Below are 9,383 nucleotides of genomic sequence, written 5' to 3'. Positions count from 1 at the left end.
ATCTGCTCATCATGCTCAAAGTATACGAGACATCAGGTCGAGTACATAGCATGGCGTACATGATCGATCCTATGGCTGAGGCATAAGGGATCTGATCCATGCGGTCTCTCTCCTCTCTAGAAGAGGGACCTTGAGTCTTCAAAAGACTCACGCCATGTGACATCGGCAGAAATCCCTTCTTGGAGTTCTGCATGGCAAACCGTAGGAGTACCTTGTCAACGTATGTACTCTGACTTAGGCCAAGCAATCTCTTAGATCTATCTCTATAGTTCTGTATCACTAGAATGCGGGATGCCTCACCTAAGTCCTTCATTGAGAAGCAACTCCCTAGCCAGGTCTTGACAGACTGAAGCATAGGGATGTCCTTCCCAATGAGTAGTATGTCATCCACATACAATATGAGGAAGACAACTATATCCCCTACAACCTTCTTGTAGACACAAGGCTCATCTTCATTCTTGATGAAACCAAACTGTTTGATTGCATCATCGAATCAAAGATTCCAGCTCCGAGAAGCTTGCTTTAGTCCATAAATGGACCTATGTAGCTTGCATACTCTGCTAGTATGCTGTGGATCTACAAAACCCTCAGGTTGTGTCATGTACACATCCTCGAAGTAGGTTTCCATTCAGAAACGCGGTTTTGACATCCATCTGCCATATCTCATAGTTATGGTAGACTGCAATAGCAAGCATGATCCGAATAGACTTAAACATCGCTACTGGAGAAAGGGTTTCATCATAGTCAATACCATGAATCTGCTTGAAACCTTTAGCTACCAAGCGACCCTTATAGATAAGTCCATCCATGTCAGTCTTTCTCTTAAAGACCCACTTACACTCAATGGGTTTTACCCCTTCAGGTGGATCAACCAAAGTCCATACTTGGTTGGTGTACATGGATTCTATTTCGGATCTCATGGCCTCTAGCCATTTCTCGGAATCTGGTCTCATCACAGCTTCCTGATAGGTGGTAGGCTCATCCCCTATGAGCACAATGTCATCATGGTCAGACAAGAGAAATGAGTATCTCTCAGGCTGACGACGTACCCTATCAGACCTGCGAAGAGGTATGTCTACTTGAACTGGTTATTGTTCCTCAACTCTTTGTGGAACAACATCATCCACAACACTTTGTGGTTCCAATTCAATTTCCATCGAGGCATCAGTGCTATTGTTCACATCTTGAACTTCTTCAAGATCGAACGCGCTCCCACTAGTCTTTCTAGAAACAAAGTCCCTTTCTAGAAAGACCCCAGTCTTTGCCACAACTACCTTGTGCTTACTGGGAATGTAGAAGTAATATCCCTTAGTTTCCTTGGGATATCCAATGAAAAAGCACTTGTCAGATTTAGGTCCTAATTTGTCAGAGACTTGACGTCTAACGTAAGCCTCACAACCCCAAATCCTCATGAAAGACACCTGGGTATCTCTCCCAGTCCATATCCTATATGGTGGCTTTATCACGACCTTGGATGGAACTCGGTTTAGTATAAAAGCTGCCGTGTCTAGAGCATAGCCCCAAAGGTATGTCGGAAGATCTGTGTGACTCATCATAGATCACACCATATCTAATAGGGTACGATTCCTCCTTTCGGATACACCATTTCACTGTGGTGTTCCAGGAGGAGTGAGTTGGGATAGGATCCCACACTCTGCTAGATAGTCACGAAACTCATGGCTAAGGTATTCTCCACCTCGATCGGATGAAGTATCTTAATACTCTTGCCAAGCTAGTTCTGTACTTCATTCTTGAATTCTTTGAACTTTTCAAAGGATTCAGACTTATGTGTCATCAAGTACACATAACCATATCTACTGAAGTCATCAGTAAATGTGATGAAGTATCTATAACCGCCTCTAGCAGCAACATTGAAAGGGCCACATACATCACTATGTATGAGTTCTAACAAATCAGTTGCTCTCTTGCTGTGCCCACTAAAGGGAGTCTTGGTCATCTTGCCTCGTAGGCATGACTCACATATCTCATATGATTCAAAATCAAATGAGTCCAACAAACCATCCTTATGGAGCTGGGATAAGCGCTTGTCATTTATATGACCTAAGCGACAGTGCCAGAGGTAGGTTTGGTTCATGTCATTTGACTTGAACCTCTTGGTATTTACATTATAGATAGGGCTCTCAAGGTCTAGAATATAGAGTCCGTTTATCAGAGGTTCTTTATAGAACATATCGTTTAAATAGACGGAACAACATTTGTTCTTTATAGTAAACGAGAAACCTTTCTTGTCCAAACAAGAAACTGATATAATGTTCTTAGTTAATGCAGGCACATAACAACAATCGACTAACTCTAGTACAAGCCCAGAGGGTAGAGATAAACAGTAAGTCCCTACACCAATAGCAGCAACCCGTGCTTCATTGCCTACTCGTAGGTCCACCTCACCCTTTATCTGTAATACCCACTAAGCTTGTAAGATAAATATATGAATGTGGGATTTTTCCTTAGAAAAATAATAGGAAGTGAGTTGAAGCAAAAAGAAATAAAATGAAATAAAAAGAAGAGGAGGTCAAGGATTGAACCATGAACCTCTTATATTATATTTCATAGAATTAATTAGTAGAAACCAATTGGGATAGAGAGAAGATGTTGATAACAAAGGAGGGAAACTCATGATAAAGGTAAGAGTAAAAGCTAGCCAAAAGAAAACAAGAAAGGAGCAAGAGAAAGGCAACTTGTCTTCCTCCCTTTCTCTCCTTCTTCCTCTTTGTTGTTGCAGAAAATTTAAAGAGGTAATTAAGAGGATTCAATCCCCCTTATTTCATCATGAATGGTAAGAATAAATGAATAAATAAAATAAATAGGAAATAGGAAAAAAAGGCTAAGGGAGAAGGAAAGCAAAAATCAATTTTGCTACCTCTTCCCCCTTAACATAAAAGGGAGCAAGAAAAGAGAAGGTTATTTTTCTCTCATTTTCTCTCATTCTTCCTCTCCCTCACCGAAACCATCAGTCCCCTCTCCTCCATCTTCGGCCCCAAAGCCAAGGTTTTTCCCTTAAGAAAGCCTAAGATACAAGGAGGACTTAGCAAGGGAATCAAGGGAAAGGAACTAGAAGAAGAGGCTACTTCTTCCATCACCATACCTTAGATCCACAAGAGAAAAGGATGTAAGCTTCCCCTCACCTGTGGTACAAGGCTTTTTATGTGATTTCGGATTTTATAAGGATTAGAAAACCTAGGAAGGAATTTAAGAAAAATTCGGCCAAAGAAAGGGTTTTCAAATCTAGGAAGGTTTAAACAACTCCTTATTTCATGATATTTTTCTAAGCTATGTAGTAAGGATTTTCTTCATGTTTTTATACCTAAATGATGCTTGATCAGAGGAGTACCTAACCCTAGAATTTCGGCCAAAAATATTTTAAAGAGGTTAGGGAAAATATTGTGTAACCAAACTAATGCAAGATTCTCTCCATGAACTATTAAGGATCTTTTATTGGTTTTCTTGCTTAAAAGTTACTTGGAACCAAAATAAATCCATTTATATGTTTCGGCCAAGAAAAGGGCTTAGGGTTAGGAAGACCTTTAAATTTTAAGTAACCATGTTTGTATGATAGAATATAGAGTTTTCTTAAAGAATTGCATGTTGAACATTGCTAGAAATTCATGAACTCTTATTTTAGATTTTCGGCCATGATAAGATGGATAGTTAGAAAAGCTTAAACAAAATTCTAATATGCTCAAGAACTCTGTGATATTATGATATGAAAGTTGTTTAATGTTCTTATGTTTAAATTGAGTATAGGAAAATTAGTTACATGATATATGACATGTAGGATCACAAGGGTCCTAGCTTGTTTACGAACCAACTTTGTATATGATGTTCTTAGTAATTTTTTCCATGAAACTTACTTAGGTTTTCCATGCTTTAGGCCACTTAAAACCTAGTTTAAATAATGGTAGGTTTCGGCCATGAGGAAAAATAAAAGCAAAAGGGAAAGAAACCTAGGAAGCCTAAGACACAATTCACATGTATGTTTATTATGCTTGTCTTTATACATGCTATGAAACCTGTATGATTTCTTATGCTCTTAGGCTATTTGAAGCAAGTTTATATACTGTTGAGTTTCGGCCAAGTAGGGTTTAAAAGACCTAGAGGCCTTAGAAATGAAACCAAATGTGTTAAAAGTGCTTCTTATGAAAATAGGATAATGTGTTGATTGTGTCACATGCTTGTATAATTTTTCCATGACCTAAATGAACTATTGTATGTTTCGGCCATGAAGGAATAGATGCCCTAGAAACCCTAGAACAAGAATTAAATATGCTTATGTCACTTGACATGGAATATGATAAGTAGAAAGACAAAGTTCCCATGCTATATGTTGTTTAATGACCTAATTGAGGCTAGGGTAAGTTTCGACCATACATGTTGTATAATGTTTTGTTATGAATTTATACATGATGTTAGTTCAAGTTCACATGCTTGTATGTTTGTTTTTAGCCCTCATGAACACTTGTTAAAAGTTTGACTATGACATATGATAAGGGCTTGAAGGACTTAGGAACTAGCTCAATATGCTTACTATGTTACTTGAAAAAAATGCTATAAATATGGCTTAAGGTTTCCATGCTTTCATGACATTTGGGACCTTGTTTATATACTGATAGGGTTCGGCCACATGAGTTTAAGGACTTGGAGAACTTAGAAACCAAGTAAATCATACTTATAATGCTTCCTATGAAATTCATGTAATGATAATTTAGGTTTCACATGCTTGGAGGTTGTTTTTACCTAAATTGAGACCTAAGGGGGGTTCGGCCATGATAGGAACCCAAGGGTTTAGGAAGCTTAGAACCCAAGTTAACTATGTTACCATGTTTCTTATGATAGTATAATCACATGATACACCCTTATGCTTAACCATGTATGCTTGTGATTTATACCTTTTTATGATATGATATGTGGATAGAGATATGCATGTTTTAATGATATGTTATGTGCTTAGAATATGCATGCTTGATGATATGCTATATGCTTAGAATATGCATGTTTTTATGATATGATGTGTTTAGAAATATGCATGCTTTGATGATATGTTATGTGCTTAGAATATGCATGTTTTTATGATATGATATGTGTTTAGAAATATGCATGCTTTGATGATATGTTATGTGTCTGAACCTTTTCCTAGCTACCATGTGTTCTTTTAAATTAAATTTTGGATCGCCTGCGGAACTTAACACGTTTGATCCAAAACTTAATCTATTTGTTCTTTTAGGTTTTGACTTGGATCTCCTGCGGAACTTAACACGTTCGACCCAAGTCTCCTTAAGTTATTAATTCCATTAAATATTAATTTCCATAATTGGTTCCCAGTACTGACGTGGCGAGGCACATGGCCTTCTTGGATATGGGAGCAACCACCACCGACTAGACAAAACCTTTTATAGAAATCTAATATTTAATTTCCTAAAATAACTTTAGGTTAACCAAAGAGAATAATCAAATCACAAGGAAAAGAAAAAATAAAAGAACACAACATCGAAAAACATATTCGAAATTCTAGAACGTAAGCCTCTTGTATTTGGTATTATTTCCACAAATAACTAGCATGATGCGGAAAGAAAAATTACTAGTTATACCTTGTAGAAAAACCTCTTGATCTTCTACCGTATTCCTCTTCTAACCTCAGACGTTGTGTGGGCAACGATCTTCCGAGATGAGAAACCACCAAGCACCTTCTTCTCCTCCTAGCTAGGTTCGGCCAAAACAAGAAAGCTTCACCAAGGAAGAAGAAAAACACCAACCAAGCTCTAAGAGATGCAAGCTTCCTCACCTTCTTCTTCTTCTTCTCCAAGTTGTATCCGGCCTCCACAAGAGCTCCAAGCAATAGAAAGTTTCGGCCACCACAAAGAGGAAGAAGAGAAGAGATGATGGCCGGCCACAACACCAAGGAAAAGAGGGAGAGAAAATAATAGAGGGTGTGTCTCATGAAGGCACCCCCACCCCTTCTTTTATATTCCTTGGCCTAGGCAAATTAGGAAATTTAATTACAATAAAATTTCCTCAATTTCCTTGACATGATTTAATTGAGAAAAATAAAATAAAATTTCCCAAATAAACCTACATTGGCCGGCCACATCATTGGAGAACAAATTGGACAAGTTTCAATCAACAATTAAAACTTCCTAATTTGTTTTCTGAAAAAATAAAATTTCTCTTTAAAAATCTCTTCATGGTTGATAAAAGGAAATTTCTATAATTTTAATTTTATCATCATGTGAATAATTTTAAAGAGAAAATAAAATATCTCACCAATCTACAAATAAGGAAAGAGATCTAATCTCTTTCTTTAATCTTTTGTAGATCTTTTATAAGAGAGATATTTTAATTTAAATTCTCTTTAATAAATTATTTCTTCCACATAATAAAAATTAAAATTAAAATTCCTTTTTAATTTAATTTGGCCGGCCCCCACTAGCTTGGGTTCAAGCTAGGGCCGGCCACCCAAATTCATACCTAGGCCGACCCTAGCTTGTTCCCAAGCTAGCTTGGCCGGCCCCTATTGGGTGGGAATAGAAGGTGGGTATAGGTGGGTATAGAACTCTACAAATAAGAGGCTACGATAGGGACCGAGAGGAGGAATTGGTTTTGGTCTCCCGATAAAATTAAGCATCCCGTGTTCGCCCCGAACACACAACTTAATTTTATCAATGATAATTCATTCCACTAGAGAACTATCATTGAACTACCGCACCAATCCCAAATTACATTTTTGGGCTCCTTCTTATTATGAGTGTGTTAGTCTCCCTGTGTTTAAGATATCGAATGTCCACTAATTAAGTGAGTTACTGACAACTCATTTAATCAATATCTAAGTCCAAGAGTAGTACCACTCAACCTTATCGTCATGTCGGACTAAGTCCACCTGCAGGGTTTAACATGACAATCCTTATGAGCTCCTCTTGGGGACATTATCAACCTAGTATCTCTAGGACACAGTTTCTTTCTATAATCAACTACACACACTACAAGTGATACCATTTCCCAACTTATCGGGTTTATTGATTCATCGAACTAAATCTCACCCATTGATAGACTAAAGAAATAAATATCAAACATATGTGCTTGTTATTATATTAGGATTAAGAGCACACACTTCCATAATAACTGAGATCTTTGTTCCTTTATAAAGTCAGTATAAAAGAAACGACCTCTAATGGTCCTACTCAATACACTCTGAGTGTACTAGTGTAATTATATAGTCAAGATAAACTAATACTTAATTACACTACGACCTTCTAATGATTTGTTCCTTTCCATTTTAGTCGTGAGCTACTGTTTATAATTTATAAGGTACTGATAACATCATCTTCTGTATGTGACACCACATACTATGTTATCTACAATATAAATTATATGAACAACTACAAACAAATGTAGACAATTTGACCAAATGTGATTCTTTATTCATAATGAATGTTTACAAAGCTTAGGCTTTCAGTATACACTCCAACAACCCTTACGTCTGATAATACCTTGACATTGTTGCCAATTAACAAAATATCATCTATGTATAGTACAAGAAATACCACCACATTTTCGTTACACTTCTTATATACACAAGACTCATCCGGACATTGAATAAATCCATATGACTGGATTACTTCATTAAACCGGATGTTCCAAGATCTTGAGGCTTGCTTCAGTCCATAAATGGACCGATTGAGCTTGCACACTAGATGCTCTTTGCCTTTTTCAATGAACCCTTCTGGTTGCTTCATATGGATGTTCTCTTCAAGACTTCCATTAAGGAAAGTTGTCTTGACATCCATTTGCCAAATCTCATAATCCATATGAGCAACAATGGATAAGAGTATCCGGATAGACATAAGCATGGCTACTGGTGAAAAGGTTTCCTCATAATCGATTCCCTCTTTCTGAGTGTACCCTTTCATAACAAGCCTAGCTTTAAAGGTTTCTACCTTCCCGTCTGTCCCTCTTTTCCTTTTGTAGATCCACTTGCATCCAACGGCTTTTACACCATCAGGTGGTTCTACAAGCTCCCAGACCTTATTAGAGTACATAGACTCTATTTCAGAATTCATCGCCTTTTGCCAAGATGCTGCATCTATATCTTGGAGTGCTTCATCATATGTTCTGGGATCAGGTTCATGTTTACCCGTGATCAAGTCCGAAGACTCTCCCAAAAACATGAATCTCTCAGGTTGCCTTACAACCCTCCCACTACGACGAGGCACTGACTGTGGTTGTGTGACACGTGTTGCAGTCTCTTGTGGTACTTCATCTTGTACTGTTGGTACTAAGGTAGACGTGTCTTCTCTAAGTTCTTCTAAAACAACTTTGCTACTGGGCTTGTGATCCATTATATAGTCTTCTTCTAAAAACTGGGCATTGGTGCTAACAATGACCTTCTGGTCTTTAGGACTATAAAATAAACCACCTTTCGTTCCTTTGGGATACCCCACAAACACGCGAACTTCTGTACGAGATTCTAACTTATCATCATCTGGTTTCGGCACATGTGTTGGACTACCCCAAATCCGAATATGTCTTAGATTGGGCTTTCACCCATTCCATAATTCTGTGGGAGTAGAAGAAACTTATTTAGAAGGTACTAAGTTCAGAATGTATACTGCTGTTTCCAGAGCAAATCCCCAAAACGAATTTGGTAATTCTGAATAACTCATCATCGATCTAACCATTTCCATAAGAGTCCTATTCCTTCGTTCTACCACACCATTCTGTTGGGGTGTACCTGCTGCAGACAGTTGGGATTGAATCCCGGCCTCTGATAAGTAATTTCTAAACTTTCCTAAGAGGTATTCGCCACCACGATCAGACCGTAGTGTCTTGATACTTTTACCTAGTCATTTTTCCACATCAGCCTTGTACTCTTTGAACTTATCAAAGCACTCGGACTTGGGGCGCATTAGGTAAATGTATCCATATCTTGAATAATCATCTATAAAAGAGACAAAATATTCAAAACTACCTCTTGTCTGGACAGACATAGGACCACACAAATCAGAATGAACCAATTCTAACACTTATTTGGCTCTATACCCCTTGGCCTTGAAAGGCCTCTTGGTCATTTTACCTTCCAAGCAAGATTCACAAGTTGGAAAATTTTTCAACTCTAATGAACCCAAGAGTCCATTGGCTATAAGCCTCTGAATCCTACTTAAGTTAATATGACCAAGCCTTAGATGCCAAAGATCTGCTTGGTTCATTTCCGAAGGTTCTTTTCTCTTATTTGAATTAGAAGATGAGTTATAAATTTCCTTGTTTTGCTTTGTGGGAGAAATTGGATTTAAAGTATACAAATTGCCAACTAATGCACCAGAACAGATAATCACTTTATTTCTCTTAATAACTACATCGTTACTAAATGAAACTGA

The sequence above is a fragment of the Zingiber officinale genome, chromosome 11B (genome assembly GCF_018446385.1).
Source record: "Zingiber officinale cultivar Zhangliang chromosome 11B, Zo_v1.1, whole genome shotgun sequence".
NCBI lineage: Eukaryota > Viridiplantae > Streptophyta > Magnoliopsida > Zingiberales > Zingiberaceae > Zingiber > Zingiber officinale.
This window is presented reverse-complemented; position numbering follows the sequence as displayed.